The sequence below is a fragment of the Canis lupus genome, chromosome 24 (genome assembly GCF_003254725.2).
Source record: "Canis lupus dingo isolate Sandy chromosome 24, ASM325472v2, whole genome shotgun sequence".
NCBI classification, from domain to species: Eukaryota; Metazoa; Chordata; class Mammalia; order Carnivora; family Canidae; genus Canis; species Canis lupus.
In genome coordinates, this window is record NC_064266.1 from 38,805,281 (window position 1) to 38,822,623 (window position 17,343).

Consider the following 17,343-nt stretch of genomic DNA (forward strand, 5'->3'; position numbering starts at 1 on the left):
GCAGACACTAGTGACCTATCAATTTTCCTATCTCGGGAAAAGAGAACCGGAGGATGACAGCTCCCTCCCAGAAGAGTGGTTGATATACGTTAAGTGGCTACATCTCTGCTTCTGATTATTAATTGTGGCTAATATAGAGCAAGCAGATGTCCCCAGACTATGCAGACGCTCCTTGGAACAGAGAGGTCTTTGGGCATCAAGGAAAGAAGCTCCGGGTCTGGGTTTCTGGCTGCAGTGAGATACCTTGAGGCTAAACATGCTTAAGCTTCAGAGACTCACATTTCAGGCCCTGGGAAGGGTCCTTCTAATGTGTTGTCATGGTGATGTGTATCTCTAACATCTGTGCAAGTAAAATGTTTGAGGCACAATTGGTTCAGATGCTGTCTTTTCCTCTCCACCTTTCCCTCAACCATACTTACCGTTGAGTTGAGTGTCATCGCAATGACCATTGGCATTTTAAGGTCTGGTTATAGGACATTTATTTGGAGGACAGACTTCTTTGGGGTTTGATAGGATATATTTATGTGCTCCTCCGTCGCCTCATTTATAGTCAAGGCCCTGCTAGTATCCTGGTTTGGAATGACTTCTAGAAACAGTCCTACACCCACTGTGTCAATGAAACCACGCTGTGGTAGAAAGGTGCAAGGTCAACGGCAGCCCTGTGATGTGAATATATCCTATGGTGTCTGCAGCTCCAGTGGTCAGTAGAAGAGAGACATGGTTATGAATGTAAGGAGTCACAAGCCAGTCTGGAAAATTCTCCTGAGCATTAGATATGTACATGAGTCAGTGGAGGATCTGACTCTCGTTGGTAGTCCAATTGGAAGTTCTGTTGTCTCGGGAGTATACTCACTCACGCAGTAGATACAATTATAAATGCATCATACACTATTTTTTATTTTCTCTCAGAAATTAAAGAAGGACTATTTATAATGCCAACTGTTTAAATTTCTTGCTAATAGGACACAGAATACCAGCATAGATGAGATACCATAAAACTCGGAATACATGTAAAATAAGGATGTCAGTGACAAACTGGGAACTGGAGGTTGTTAATTCAAAGAGTGTTTCAGGTCTGTCGTTACAGGAAAAACTTGGAATTTCCCTGAGACCCTACAGCTCACGTAGGAAAGAAATTTGATGGAGGCTTCCCCCAAATTGATAACCATCCTAAAAATGTATACGACATTACCACTAATGAGTTATAAACCTCACATAAACATTTATAAACTACCAATAATAGAAAAGGTTCTGATCAGCCATGCTGGGGAAGGACTAAGTTATTTTTCTCTTTTCTCTATAGAAAGATATTTTATAAAATCTCCGTCATGACAGGACAGAGAGTGTGACACAAAAAAATATAGAAAAAATATTTTAGAGATGTCAGGTGGCTAATAAAAGACTGAATTGTTTTTCTAGATTTTGCAGTATGTGTTAGAAGTTTGTTAGCTTTTTAAAATTTATAATTTGGCTCCATTTGTTTTCTCATTTCAAATAAATATTCACTTTCTTATCTAATTTTGTATCGGTAATTTGGATTTCTTTTTTTTTTAATTTTTATTTATTTATGATAGTCACACACACAGAGAGAGAGAGAGAGAGAGGCAGAGACATAGGCAGAGGAAGAAGCAGGCTCCATGCACCGGGAGCCCGATGTGGGATTCGATCCCGGGTCTCCAGGATCGCGCCCTGGGCCAAAGGCAGACGCCAAACCGCTGCGCCACCCAGGGATCCCCTTGGATTTCTTTTTTAAAGGAGAATCCAAATTGAGTAAGTATTAGGATCACCAAAAACCTAAACTAACCCCCATGGCCATGTGAAACTGACTGGCCATATTGGCCTCCGTTCCCTCACCTGTAAAATGGGCAGTAGTAACATCAGCAGAGTGGTTGTGAAGAGATCATCAAGAGGCTAAAGCATCCAAAAGAGCTTATATAACAAAATTCATGAACCCAAGGTCTGCAAACACTGGGAACCAGACCTAAGGTGCCAGGTCTACCCATGTCCTCATCCAGCTGCTCCACGCCAATGGAGAACTTGCTGTGACATCTGTACGGTTGTCCCAGCATTAGCCCAACACAGGGGGCCGATCTTCAGGATCTTAGCAAGTTGCATTAGCAAAGGTGGGGAGACAATTCTTTGGTCTGCAAGTTCTTCTTTCCTCTCCTTGCCCCACCTTGTATTTTTCTGAGAAATAGAAGGGAATGAGGCAGATGTTACCCTCCTGGCTGCTTCAGTGGTTTCTTCTGGAAAGCACCATCATGGAAGATAAAGGTTTGTATGGCAATATTAAAAGCAGTCCCAGCATGCAGATGCTGGTTGTGTGGGTGTCAAGAGGCAGAGTGCAGAGCACCTATGTTATTGCCAGTGCAAATATGGCAGGCCTGTCTCTGGAGCCAGCCATCATGGAAGCAGCTTCTTAATCAAGAATCAAAAAGTGGTTTTTAAGCCAATAGGTGTACAGTGGCAGCTTCCTGATTCTCCATATTCCTGATGTCTGCAAGCCAGTTCTTCAGTGCAGTTCCAGAAGTCTAGAAGGTGACCCTCCATTCCGCCAACAATTGCTATGTACCTCAGTGTATTAATATTTTGTGTGTCTGTCTCTGGACTCATATAGGATGACATGCAGAAAGTTCGAATGTGGTGCACCTAGCTTTTCCCTACCGTAGTGACAAGTGGAGAGAATCAGAAAGCTATTTCCATCCAAATATGGCCTGGAGATGGCAGGGGATTGCTGATAGGGCCTTGCATTTTGTGGTGAGGAGAGGTAATTTTAACTTTCATGATCAAGACTAACAAAGGACATTTCATCACATAACCATATGGATAAGTCACAACCACCCAGGGGGTGATTAGAAACCCAATCTCTGGAATTTAAGTCTCAACCTCAAGGAAAGGGAGGAGGCGGGACCCTAAATCAATTAAGTTTCCATCACCTGGGGGAAAAAAGTCTTGACAATGAAATTAAGTTTAGAGATAGAAAAATAAATGTTGCAGTCCTGAGTGTATGCATGGCCATCAACCCTCTGTAGGATAAAAACCATACGTTGAGTGTTAACACCTGCCAGTCACCATGCTTTGCATGCCTTAAATTCGATCATTCCCCTTGCTTCTCACAGAGATCTGCTAAGGTGGGGCTACTGTTATTTCCATTTAACACCTCAGGAAGGGAGCTGTAATGCAGGTAGGTTACCTGATGACCCACAGCTAATAAGGTGCCTAGTGAGAATTCAGACTTAGGATTTGCATAGTGAGCAATAAGGAGAACACTTCAGGTGGAAGAGAAGAAGAATCGTAAGAATTCAATCGTAAGAAAACGATTTGGAGAACGCAGGGGAGTCAGTTGTTCTTGAATGGTCATGGACAATATGATCCTGGTGCAGGGGGAAGGATGCTGAACTCTCTAAGAGAATCAGTAAGTGAGAAAACACACATTTTTTGTTTGAATGGGTATGGGGTGGACCTCTGGTCCTATTCCCCCAGGGGTTAGGATGGCTGTTGAGCAGATCCCTTTGTTCTTAGTTCCTCTGAAGAGTCCAGAGTGAGCAGGACTGTCCAGGAGCAAATGGGTCCACCTCACATCCACCTGTTTTTGTTTTTTTTTTTTTTGGACATCAGAGCTCAGAAAGACACCCTTCAAATGACAGCAGAGAAAAATGGGGCATTTGTCCCTTTCATGAGCCGCAAGTAGATGCAGTTAAAGAAATTTGCCTCCAAGTGGGTGCCCAGAGTGGCTACTGCACTACGGTGGCTGCAGGGAAGCCACAAACAGAATGAGGGTGAGGTCCCTCGTGTCATCCTTCCTACTTCTGGGTCGTGCCCATGAAAGGCCCTGGGCTCAGCTGTCACTTCCTCCCTTTCTCATGCCCCCACAGCCCATGCTTCACTCACTGTCCCACAGATTTGTTCATTTGCTCCTTCTCACTTTCTCTGTGAGAGTCTGAGCAGCGCTGCGTAGGAGACCACAGGCTCTACCTGGATTTATTTATTTATTTATTTATTTATTTATTTATTTATTTATTTTTTATTTTATGATAGTCACAGAGAGAGAGAGAGGCAGAGACATAGGCAGAGGGAGAAGCAGGCTCCATGCACCGGGAGCCCGATGTGGGATTCGATCCCGGGTCTCCAGGATCGTGCCCTGGGCCTAAGGCAGGCGCCAAACCGCTGTGCCACCCAGGGATCCCTCTACCTGGATTTAAACTCCGATTCAAACACTTACTGGTTATCCAACCTTGGGCAAGGATTACCCCTCTCTGTACCTCAGCTTCCATGTCCTCACCTAGAAAAGGGGATGGTTTTTACTCATGGAGCTCTTATGAAGATTCCATGGATTTAATACAGGCCAAGTGCTTAGAACAATGCCTGGAACATAGTAAAAGCTTACAAAACCTTACGGATTCCCCCCCTCCCCCGCTTCATTTTCAAACCATGTGTTCCCAAGCCTCCTAATTTCATGATTTTTGCCATGTCCAGCACCTTCTGTAATAATACTGTATTTGCTTAATATTCTTTTTAACTTAAATTGTCCTAAGTCATAATATCAATAATACAAAGGATTAATGTACAGGTTAATTTTTTTCTAACATCTTTTTATTTGTTCCATAGCAACTAAAATTGAAAGGTTAGTTTATGTATTCCTAAAAATTATCTTGTGTACCACCCATGGGGATGGGCACTACCCTTTAGGAAATAGTTGAGTGAATAGTTGTTTTTTCACATTGACGTCTTTTATGAACTCACTAATTTACTAATTCGCCTAGTTATTCATTCAATTACTGAGTCATTCATGACCGGAATTGTTTACAACAGCCATTTACTGAGTACATTTGTGGGCTCAGGTCCTGTGCTGGACACCGAAGAGAGGCAGATACCTCCCACGTCAGCTCCCCTGGGGAGCTGGCAATCCAACGAGGGAAGGAGCCAACCACACAAACAAGCAATCGCAGCACAGTATTATAACACCTAAGAGATGTACAGGAGAAGGGATGGGGGCCTGGGGGAGTCAAGGTTCCTGCAGCCAGATGATTCTCCAAGGACACAAACTCAGCCTCCTTGCTCCTGCCAACAACAGTGGTCATGATGCAATTTCTGGTTGTTGTCAAGTGGTGCGAATGTCAGCAAGGAAGAGCTTCGGTGAGGGGTTAGACAACAAAGAAAATGCAGGTGGAAAGGATTCTGGCTAAAAATGAGGATGCTTCAGTCAGTCCATCTGTCCTTCCTTCCTTCCTTCCTTCCTTCCTTCCTTCCTTCCACACACTTATTGAGCACCTGCTATGTGCCTGAGCCTGAGAACATAGTCTCTACCTTCATGGAGTTGAAAGCTCCTACGGGGATCAGATGTTATGATATGAACAATCATACAGAGAACAATTATAATTGTGACAATTGCCAGGGAGAGCTTGGATAGGGTTATGAGAGCATCTAGAAAACTCAAAGTTGGGATCCCTGGGTGGCTGGGTAGTTTAGCGCCTGCCTTTGGCCCAGGGCATGATCCTGGAGTCCCAGGATCGAGTCCCACATCGGGCTCCCTGATCCCTGCATGGAGCCTGCTTCTCCCTCTGCCTGTGTCTCTGCCTCTGTGTGTGTGTGTGTGTGTGTGTGTGTGTGTCTCATGAATAAATAAATAAAATCTAAGAACTCAAAGTAGACTAGAGAGTTAACAGTGTCAACTCTGAGAAAGTGAAATGTAAGAGAAGGAAGAGCCACAGAATGAGGTGGAACCAGCTGAGGTGTGGATTTGGAGACAGTAGCAGGGGAAAAGCTGTGTTACAAGCAGAGGCATCTCCGCGTGCCGGAGGACTAGAGGTGGAATGAGATCTGTGGCTTTGAGGAATGCAGAGACTTCCTCTTTGCTGGATGTCAATGAAAGATCTAGAAGGAGGGAAGCAGGAGGTGAGGCTGGGGGGCACAGGATATTCAAGATCCCCTGGGACATTGTGGGCAATGTATTGCGCATCTGTATCCTCAACATAAGGAGAGAAAGTGCACAGATTTTGGGCGGGGGAGCTCCCAATTCCATTTACACTGGGAAACTCTCACTCTCAACTGCAGTGTGGCAAGTGCATTGGCCGGGGCATGCACTTGGGCTGTGTGCTCGGATCAAGGGTAGGCAAAGTGAAAAAGAAGGGTGTTCACGGTGATGCAGCAGGGTAGAAAAAAATCCCACCCGATTCCCTAAATGAATTAATTGCCAAGGTGCTCCCCTGGGGACCCAGTGGGGTGAGGACACTGTGGAAACCAATGTCACGGTAATATTTAAAGTTCCCTTTGAACTCCATGCTGCGGGAAGAGCATGGGCTTCGGAGCAATGCAGACGGAGCCTCACACCCTGCCTCTGTGTGTCTGGCTGTTTGACCTCAGCCTCCCGATCCCACATTTCATCCTGTACAGAATGGACATAATGACAGTACTGCCCTCATTGCCCCATTGTAAGGCTTAGACAAAGAATGCATGGAATTTCTGACGCCTAGTAGGTGCTCAGTAAAGCAGAGCAGGTGTGCGGCCTCACATTGTGTTTTCTGTAGGTGCTGAAGGGAATCCAGGTTTCATATCGGTTTACGATGGATTCTGGAGAAACAGCCATACCGTAAAAGTGTTCCTTCTGATATGCAGCACATTATAGTAAATGGCATTATTCATGGATGTGTCAAAGCCATAAAATAGGAGATTTTGAGGCGATCACAGCTGTGAATGATTAATATTTTCATCCCAGGATGCCACGGAGGTAGCAAGGCTATGTTAATTATTACATGCCTGAGCCTCGTACTGTGGGCTTCCTCCCCAAGTGCCTGTTAATTTGCTCATATGCTGTGCAGCGAATGGGACTAGAGAACTCTCCCCTCGGAAAACAGTGGATCTCCGGCAGTCTTCCTGTCCCCGGTAACTGCTTTATACTTGTGCAGGAGGGAAAGAAAAAAATCCCCCAATCCAACAACAGTGATGGGTTTTTAGCAGAAATGCTAAAGAAACACTTTATCAAAGATGGCTCTGAGCTTTCCTTTTTGTTTGCAATCTACTTTTTTTCTTAAATTTCTCTTGAAAATTTTAAAGGCACTGGAATCATGAATACCCCATCCACAAACACTATCATCTCTTAAATTGTTTTCCATCGGTATTAAATTTTAAATTTCTTGGGCCATGTCCCTATTATTATTTAAAATGTATTTTCACATCTATGGACTGTTACCTCTTGCACTTTGGATGCAAAGAAAGCAATCCTACCTCCGTGTAAATATTTGTTTAGCCTTCAGTGTTGTAGCTCTTTATTTTGAGGATGTTGGTCTCATACCTTTACCTCTACGACCCCTTATAAAAATAGAGGTAGATTGTTAAAAATTAAAGAAAGAAAAGAGGGCCAAGAGCTGTGCGCTCATCCCCGAGGTGAACGTGTGAGTTTCTCTAAACCCTAGTGTGCTCTTACACAACCGAAACCAATTCCTCCTGCAATTTCCGTAAATCTCTCTATTCATATGATTTCCCGAGGATCCGTCTCTGTTGAAAAATCTAGTTGAAGCCGCCTGGCAGTCTGAAAAGAGGAAGATCTATTAATTTCATCATTTGTATGAATCATGTCTAAATGATCTCAGCAGAGAAAATGTGTTACCCATTTAAATCTCATCATTACATATTATATAATAATTACTGCTAATTCTAGTTTGGATGGGCCATGCTTTGGCTTTCCATCCCCCCTCCCCTTTTTTTTTAAAGTGGAGGGTAGAGTGACCTCACCGAATCCAGCCCCTCCAGCCTCTGTGCCTTTTGCTTGCCTTCCTCGTTATGGACTTAATAGCATCAAGCGTCTAGCCAACTTAAAGTCTGTTTTGTGCTAGTAATTAGTATTCATTTTGTGAACGTGGAGCTCACCCCCAGCACCGAGAGGAGCCTCCTGTTAATCACCGCTGTGGCTTCCTCCCTCTGCCTCTGATCTGTCTGCCTCGTGCACCGTGTCCCCTACCTCATTTTTTTGCCCTTACCAGCCGCACGGGCACCTCCACTCCGCACCGTGTCAGAATTAGAGACTTTGGACAGATCTGTAATCACGCCGTCCTCATCAACCCTGTGCATGTTACTCATTTCACTTCCACATCCGAACCGCTAATATGCCTTAATTTCTCTCACTTTGTGAATATTTAATTCCTCCCTTTTCAACATCATTTTTAGGTTGTGTGAATCATTTTCAAAGCCTTTGCTCTCCCCCCCCCACCCCAACCCCGCACTAGCATCTGCATATTTTATGAAATGGCACGGTTGAGTCTCGGAGGGCTCTTGATAAAAATGGAACTGGCAGCCTGCTCATTAGCTGTTTACCTGGAGCTGTGTGAGTCCCTGATAATGGCCCGCTCCCATTTGGATCCGAATTGGGATTCGCTGACAAATAGCAACCAGCCGCCTTCTCAGGGACGGCGCCTGCCTCCCTGTGGCCTCCTCTCCTCTGATGTGGCTTGAGAGTTTCTGGGAAACTTGCTCCTGGGGGGCCTATCCGAGGGAACCTTACACCCTCACTTTGGAGGTGGTTCCATTCCCAAAGGGGGAATACAGCAAGGTAGCACCTCCACGCACAGGGAGATGCCCCTGAAAGGACACGGTCTGAAGGGTCAGGGTATTTGACCTTTGTGAGTTTTGCAGACTCCAGAAGCCAGTTCTCTGCTTTAACCAGGTGCCCAACAAGCCCCACTCCGTCTGGGCACTGGGGCTTCCTGGGGGCAGGCTGGTTTTCAAATCAGGAAGATTGCAGGCCAACGGGGCTGGGTTGGTCACCCTGGCTGTGACTCACTCTAGGGCTTGTGTGACGTTCCCGGCCTTGAATGTAACGGAGGTAGTGGAGGGATTGCAGAGGTGTGCCTTCTCTGGGTCTACCCTCCAAGCTGAGGGAGGGGCACAGACCACAGGCCTGTGGTCCGTGAGCTTAGCTGGAACACCTAACTACTTTTTATTGGATGATACCCTGCATTTAAAAATCGGGAGACTCACATATAAAAATTCAGAATGTTCACTTCTCTTGAAAAACCAGAGACATGGCAGTACTGTGTCCCCATTCTTTAGGGGAATGCTGGATTGGCTGGAGCTGGACAGTGACTGTCCCTTTAGGTGGGACACTTGCTTTCCGGTTTTGTAATCCTCCAGCTGGCTGCATTAAGCCTGTGTACCAATCCGATCTCAGTTCTCATTTGACTGTGCAACCCTGGATAAAACCGAGTGTTGGCTTTGCGGCAGGTTCAAGTCTCAGTTTTGTCCTCTCTGAGCTGGCTGCCTTTCAGCAGGATGATAAGTAAATATACTGGGTCTCAGTTTTCTCATCTGTAACTCGAGCGTAATAGAAGTATACCAGTATAATATGTTGTAAAAATTAAGTTAAATAATATACATATATTGAGAAAATGCATAGAAACAGCGTAACCATGCCCGGTACAAGTAAGCGTTCATTAAGAGGGCTTGTTCTTTTACGTCTTATTATCATTAGTTTTATTTTTTATTTATTTTTTTTTGTTTTATGCTTTGTTTTTTTTTTTTTATTGGTGTTCAATTTACTAACATACAGAATAACACCCAGTGCCCGTCACCCATTCACTCCCACCCCCCGCCCTCCTCCCCTTCTACCACCCCTAGTTCGTTTCCCAGAGTTAGCAGTCTTTACCTTCTGTCTCCCTTTCTGATATTTCCCACCCATTTCTTCTCCCTTCCCTTATTTTCCCTTTCACTATTATTTATATTCCCCAAATGAATGAGAACATATAATGTTTGTCCTTCTCCGACTGACTTACTTCACTCAGCATAATACCCTCCAGTTCCATCCACGTTGAAGCAAATGGTGGGTATTTGTCATTTCTAATAGCTGAGTAATATTCCATTGTATACATAAACCACATCTTCTTTATCCATTCATATCATTAGTTTTATGGAAAAATAAACTGGAACCCAGAATTGCCTGGTGAACTACTTAGAATAGAAATAGAAACTGTGTGAATGAAAAAGAGTAAGAAGGACGTATTATCGGCGTTAAGTTATTTTTTTTAATGTCTGTAGGAACCAAATACTGAGGTGTACCCAAGCAGCTCCAGGTGACCACCTGCATCATTATAAAGATACCACTGACTGTGGCGCCGGAAACAGAACATTCCATTCTCCGCGTACAGGTAATCTTGTGTTCCTCCTTGCATTAGCAAATCCTCTAACACCTTTTTGAATTCAACAAACCTATACTTTTTATACAAAGTGAATTTCTTTGTAGTAGAATCTGTTTCCTAAAGATTTTCTCCTGTTGAAATGGTTTTATCCTATCGTAGCCTTGTGACACTGGGGATTTTATCACCAGGCAAAAATGATATACTATTAATACCTTGGATTTACATTGCATTTTTCTTCCAAAGAGTTCAAAGGTACTAGATGGTTCTTAAAGAAATGGTATTTGATACTAGTGAAGAAGATGTTATACCACAGGAAATGACTGTCTATTTTTAAACGTTTCCTCCTCCCCTTTTAAAACAGACTATTGTAATATCACAGGCTCAGAGTTTTTCTAAGGAGATAATTTGGGGATCTCTGTGGTTTGGTGAAAGGTAGTTTTGATCCTGAGTTATTAGTACCTATGTTTGAATTTCTGATTGGTTCCTGGAAGCTGTCTGGGCTTGGTGACTACAAAAATAGGCAGATTTTAAAAAGAGAGTTAAGCAAAGGGACGATGTACAAAGCTGCGAGCAGCTATTGGTAAACCTCCAGAAGAATGGGGTACTAGAGGGCTACTCACAGAGAGGCTCTTTTATGATCCTTGTGCCTCAGAGGCAAGAGGAAGGAGAGGTGGGTAGACTCCGGAGACCAAGGGCCATGTGGAGATGACCACCCTATCCCAAGAGGATCCCAGTCCACCCAGGTAGGGAGCTGAAGGAAAATATACTGAGATCACTGTCTCTTTTTTTCCCCTCCAATATCCTAGTAGAGTTCCCCATGGGCCAAATCCAACCAGAAGCTTTGGGAAGAAGAACCCTTTGTAGTGGCAGGTACTGCTTAGCCTCCCAGGGCACCGCAAGCACGGAGCCAGTATAGAAGGAATCAGAAAGGGACAAGCATAATCAGCTATGATTCCAAGCCAGTCTTTTAACGTCCCTGAGTTTCCTTCTCAGTAGCTAGAGCTGCGTGCATCATACTTACCTTAAAGTGTTATGTGAGGACAAGGTGACATCACACACACACTCTCCTGGCACGCAGCAGGTCCTCATTTGAAAGATGAAAAAGACTGGTGCTTTGCATACAACCTTCTCATCTATGGGGCAACACAAGCCAATGGCTTGGATGCTAGTGTTGTGAAGTTCTGTGAAAATATTTGAGCCCTGAAAATTCAAGGCATTGTTTTAAAATATAAAACGTAACTCAATAACAATAGATAGATCCTTTATCAATTTTATATGAAGCGTAATAATGTCATGAATTATTCAACTTTGTCCATGAATCAAGCTGTAACCAATTCTTATTTAGTTCTATATAAGCTTATTTAAAATGGGATGGGTTCGATATGTCCATCTAGGATGTACAGAGTTCTCAGTGAATCTGTTTCACAGACTGGTTTTCCTGGGGAAGATTATGTTTTAAAAGGTTTATGTTTACTGTCATCCCAGTGCTGTTGATGAATAATCAAATAGCAGAGCAAACAGGGACATTGGAGAATATGGGAAAGAGGCAGAAGTAAAAAAACAAACAAACAAACCCAACAAAAAACCACGCAGAGAAAAACCTACAACTGGTGGCCCCTACCTAGGTCACACTCCAATGCCATGATCCTTTTACATAGACATAATTATGTCTTACATAATTAAATTAATTTTTAAAATTCTAAATAGAATTTTAAAAGAAAAAGAAAAACCCAACTATACTTCCCTGATTCTAGAAAACTTTTTCTCTTTACATCTTCTTAGAAATTAAGATCCCTTTTAAGTGACATCATATTAGATTTAATGAATACAGGGTAACCAACATTTAAACATCATGACATTTTGCATAGAAACTGGGACTTCTGGTTTCTACCTAAAGATTGAAAGCTTTCTCAACCCTGCTTCTAGGTATCCGCCCCCCCACCTCCACCCCATGGCAAATATAGTGAAACAGTAGCTCTGAGCTCTTGAGGGGACTGAGGCTCTCAGATCTTCCCTGTCCTTCTCATCTCTTCTTTGCTCACTGGAGTTGGTGGAACCTAGTCTAGTGGCTCTACACTTAGGGTTTCTAGAAGCCCTATAGGGAGGAATGGAGATCCATGGACTGATTTTAATATTCTACAGTATTAATGGGCATCTTACCCAGAGTAAAGCAACAAATCAAGTCATTGGTTTACCTGAGTATAATAATAATCGTTACTTCCTAATCAGAAGTTCTGATTATCAGGTGATGAGCAAATAGCAATAGATAGTAATAAAATAAGGGGTGAGGGGCAATAGGTCTGATACGTAGTAAATGCAGTGTGACTGATAAGTGTGGATCTCTTGGGATGAAAGAGAAAGGGGCAGGGAAGAAGGAGTCATTGGCAGTGGACACTTGAAGGAAATGTCACTCCAGAGACAGTTAGTGACCTGTCCAAAAAAATCACATGCCTAGCCAGGAAGTGGCAAGATTTCTTGGCTCTCAGTCCAGAATCCTTTGCTTTCAAACTGCCTTCTAACTTGGCAGTCAAACTTACGGAAAAAATACATTCAAACTGCATAAGCAAATACTCTCTAACAAGATGACTTTCAGAGAAAAGATTTTCCTGCTTTTGTCCAGGTACATGCCAGCAAAGGATTTGAATAAAAATAGCTATGTTATTATTATTGTTAGGTACCGTATTCCCTGATATATATATATATATATAGATTGGGACATCAGGGTTTTGCACCAGGATTATTATTTCTCTTATTAGATCCTTCCTATATTTTACTTTATATATGGTAATATATTTGGTATATTGGAGGTAATAGATCACTGTAAGCTTAATATCCACACCTGGAAATTTGGGATTACAGTAAGTTATTTTGTGATGGTAACCAGAGATGTGGGCATAATATATGGGGATGTTTGGTTTTTTTTTTTAATTGGAGTTCAATTTGCAACATATAGCATAACACCCAGTGCTCATCCCATCAAATGCCCCCCCTCAGTGCCCGTCACCCAGTCACCCCCACCCCCCACCCACCTCTCTTTCCAACACCTTTTGTTCATTTCCCAGAGTTGGGAGTCTCTCATGTTCTGTCTCCCTCTCTGATATTTCCTACTCATTTTCTCTCCTTTCCCCTTTATTCCCTTTCACTATTTTTTATATTATGGGGATGTTTTTTTAAACTCCATGAGCAATGGGGCGCCTGGGTGGTGCAGTCAGTTGCGTGTCCAACTCTTGGTTTCAGCTTAGGTCATGGTCTCAGGGTCATGATCTCAGGGACGTGACATTGAGCCCCACATTGGAGGGCAGGGGAGCTGAGTGTGCAGCCTGCTTGAGATTCTCTCTCACTCTCCACCTGCCCTCCCCCGACTTTCTCTCTCAAATAAATAAATAAATAAATAAATCTTAAAAAAAGATAAACTCCATGAGTGAGAGGCACACTATAAATGTGAGCAATTATTCAATACTATTTTTGAAAACAAAATAGACCATCCACTCTCGCAAATAAAAGATAATTCTCTAGAGGATGTCTTTATGTCACCTTTCTAGTGTTAAATACTTCAAGTGAAGAAGCTTCTGGGCCTCTGCTTGTATGACTGTTCACAATCTAATTGATCTCACTGTCTGAATTGTCCTTTCTTAATTTCACCGTATTACTCATTTACTGCGCTCACTGTTCAGATATCTGTGAGAGGTAGCAGGGCTCCCCCCAACCTTAGTCAATTAGGCAAGCTATTGTTTCTGATTAAGATATCATATCCCAGAGAATAATAGCAATTAGAGTTGGAACAGAGACCCTGTGGGTCGTACAGTCCACTCCCCTGCCAGCTCAGGAGAATGTTTTACATTACACTGTAGTTTTGCGTGATTTTCCTGATGTTGGTTTTAAAAAATCCAAGCACCCATCAGTGTTAATTATACCCCTGTCCTGCATCCCTACCATGACTTAATCTTACTACTTTGCATTGCTGATTCTCATACATTGGCGTTGAATGATGGCTTCATGATGATATCATCTCATCAAAGGACAGAAATGTGGTTTTGAGCAGAGAAAGCAATTGTTGTTTCATTTGCTTTATTTATTTGAGGCTGGGGGGGGGGAGTTGGAAATGAATTTTATTCAAGTATATTCATTTGCCAGGGCTTCCGTGCTTAATGCCTGACGTAGTAGGTCAGTTTTTTGTTGACTATTCTTTTTTAAATCAAGTAAATCCATTATCAGAAAGGTTTTTTAAAATAAATTTATTTTTATTGGTTTTCAATTTGTCAACATACAGAATAACACCCAGTGCTCATCCCGTCAAGTGCCTACCTCAAAAGAAGGTTAATCTCTAGGTGTAGTGAATGATGTCCATAAGAAAGAAACTTCTCAGAACCTTCTTTGACTCAGTTCTTCTTTTGCATAAGGTTCAGGAGAATAGTTTCAGTAGGGCAAAATGACTCTGAGGGTGGTTAATATAAGAAGAGATGATGATAAGGGCACCTGGGTGGCTCAGTGATTGAGTGTCTGCCTTTGGATCAGGTTGTGATCCTGGGGTCCTGAGATTGAGTCCCATGTTAGGATCCCCACAGGGAGCCTGCTTCTCCCTCTGGCTATGTCTCTGCGTCTCTCTCTGTGTCTCTCATAAATGAGTCTCTCATGAATGAGTAAATAAAATCTTTAAAAAAAAAAGCAGATGGTGATAAAGTTATTATTATTATTATTATTATTTTGTACTTTGAGCACTTACTGAATGCTAAACACTGTGCAAAACGCTTTACATGCATTATCTCATTTAATCCTCACTGCTACCCAGAGCTAAGGACCATAATTATCCTCAAATGAAAAAGAGGTCAGAGAAGTTACAAAACCTGCCAAAGTCACACTGCTAATAAGTTATGGAGCTAAGATAATAATAATAATGATAATTATATTGACATATTTAATAATTATAATTAATAATATTTAATTATAATCATAGTTGGAAGCCCTTCCCACCATCAAGGTGGCGATGTGAACAGGAAACAGGGCTGTAATCTTTTTTTTTTTTTTGAGCTTGAGAATTTCCAGACATGCTAGCATTTCCCACTAAGTATTGTATTTGTTTGAATATTGTATTGAAATCATCTTATGTAGCTCTACCTCAATGGATTTAGTAAATACATATTTTGAACATTATCACTAATTTTGTTGGTTCTTTTGGTCACTTTACAAGTGATGCAAGTACATCATTTGTTTTAAATTGGAAACAGTACAGGAGGGAATAAAATAATAAAAATGGCCCCTTTCCCTGCCAGTCTTCAGCCTCTATTCCAACTCCTAGATGTATCACCTGCCAACAGTTCCTTTTGTCTTCTTTCAGAAAGATGTTATGAATATTAAAGTCACTTAAGTTTCATGCCTGTTTTTTAACCTAAGCAGGATGACAGTATGCATGTCGTGCTGTTTTTTTCTATCTTCATACATAGTGGCAAGAATACATAAATAGTGTGTCTAATATTCATTAGATATTGTTTTAAGCTCTTTATATGTATTAACTCATTTAATCCTCATGATGACTCTGGGAGATATGCATATTCCTATTCCTGTTTTACACGTGAGAAAACAGGCACAGAGAGGTTAATAAATTACTCAAAGACAAAAGTTGCTAAAGGGGTAAAGCTGGAATTTAATTATGCTTTGGAAATCTTACAACTTCGGGGAAAAATAATGAATCTTATTCCTTTTCATTTCTGTATAATATTTCACCATTCACTATATCAGTCTCCTAAAACGAACGTTTTGACTATGTGCTCTTTTTTTTTTCTATTTTAAATACTGTTGCAATGATAATCTTTAAGCATACACCACTTTGTATACATGGGCAAGCAAACATTTCCGATTCAGAGCCCTAGAGTAAAATCCCTTGGTCAAAGTCATGTGTGTTTAAAACTTGAGAGATAAAGCCAAACTACCCTTTAGAGAAGTTGCTCAAGTTTCTTTCCCATTGTGGAAGACTCTGACAACTTCGTTCTCTATCTTTTCTTTTTTTTTTTTTTAAAGATTTTATTTATTTATTCATGAGAGACACACAGAGAGAGAGAGAGAGGCAGAGACACAGGCAGAGGGAGAAGTAGGCTCCATGCAGGGAGCCCGATATGGGATTCAATCCCGGGTCTCCAGGATCAGGCCCTGGGCTGAAGGCAGCGCTAAACCGCTGAGCCACCCAGGCTGCCCATTCTCTATCTTAAAAAAAGTTCAGAGCCTTCAGAATTAAGGTTATTTTCCTTAACTTATCTTCACCCTAACTTTTTAAACTCATTCCTTTAGAAAACCCAATGTTCTAACTCTTCTTGTTCACTGATTGGGCCATGCTTTTTTGCTCTTCTTTCCCCAAACACTGGCTATTCCCTCTACCTGGCATTCACTCCTGACCACTTTCAGTGGGCACATTCTTACTTATGTTTCATGACCCAACTCAAATGCCTTTTCTCAATTCACCCGCAGACAGACCTGGTCATTTCCTTTCATAAGCTCTCAGCAACTTGCGTTGTAACAGGTTCAAACGTTGACAGTCACATACTCTAAGCTGCAGAAATGTAGACTCCTCTTCCTACAGCTAAAATAAAATTTTAACTCAAGTGCCCTCATCTCCACCAATGGCTGAAAACTCTTAATCTCATCACCTCTGTCACCACCAAATTAAACTCCAGTAATATTTAAGATTCTCTACCTCTCCTCCTTCCTTCCTTGGTTTTATAATTTTTGAAGCATTGTTATTTGATGAGAAAGTCATCCTGACAGTAAAGAAATATCCAGGGCTCAGACCATCCTCTGGTCCTACTGGTCTCCACTATAAATAGGTTATTTCATCTGGTGTTTGGGGATCATGTTCTGGAATTTCCTTCTCATATCTAACATTTCTGAATTCTTTGTCCATTCTCTACATCTTAGCATATACCCTGTGCTCCTTGGGAGATCTGGAACTCTTGGCTGGTTTCTTCATACCATACAGGAACAATCAGTGCTCTATGACACTGTCATGAGAACTCTGCATCTGGACATGTTTCTGAGCCTTGCTAATGGTACTTGGTTTCCATGTATTTCTCTGGCACTGTGTTTGTTTCTCTGTTGCCATGTTTCTGTAGCATTATGCTGAATGGGAGAGGACCTTTTCTAAGAGGCTTATTGGCTGACTGGACTATGCCAGAGGAAGTGAGTTACAAGTTCTCATGACCCAGAATTTTCCAAACCTATCTGAGCA

The 17,343-nt window shown here is 42.1% G+C and overlaps 1 long non-coding RNA gene across 1 annotated transcript in view; it reads left to right on the top strand.

Moving 5' to 3' along the window:
* Positions 1–17,343, top strand: part of LOC112674132 (uncharacterized) — a 195,764-nt gene that overhangs the window by 84,345 nt on the left and 94,076 nt on the right. Inside the window, exon 3 of the long non-coding RNA XR_003145241.3 lies at positions 10,027–10,136. This is a non-coding gene — a long non-coding RNA (uncharacterized LOC112674132). The remainder of the gene's footprint in view (positions 1–10,026; positions 10,137–17,343) is intronic.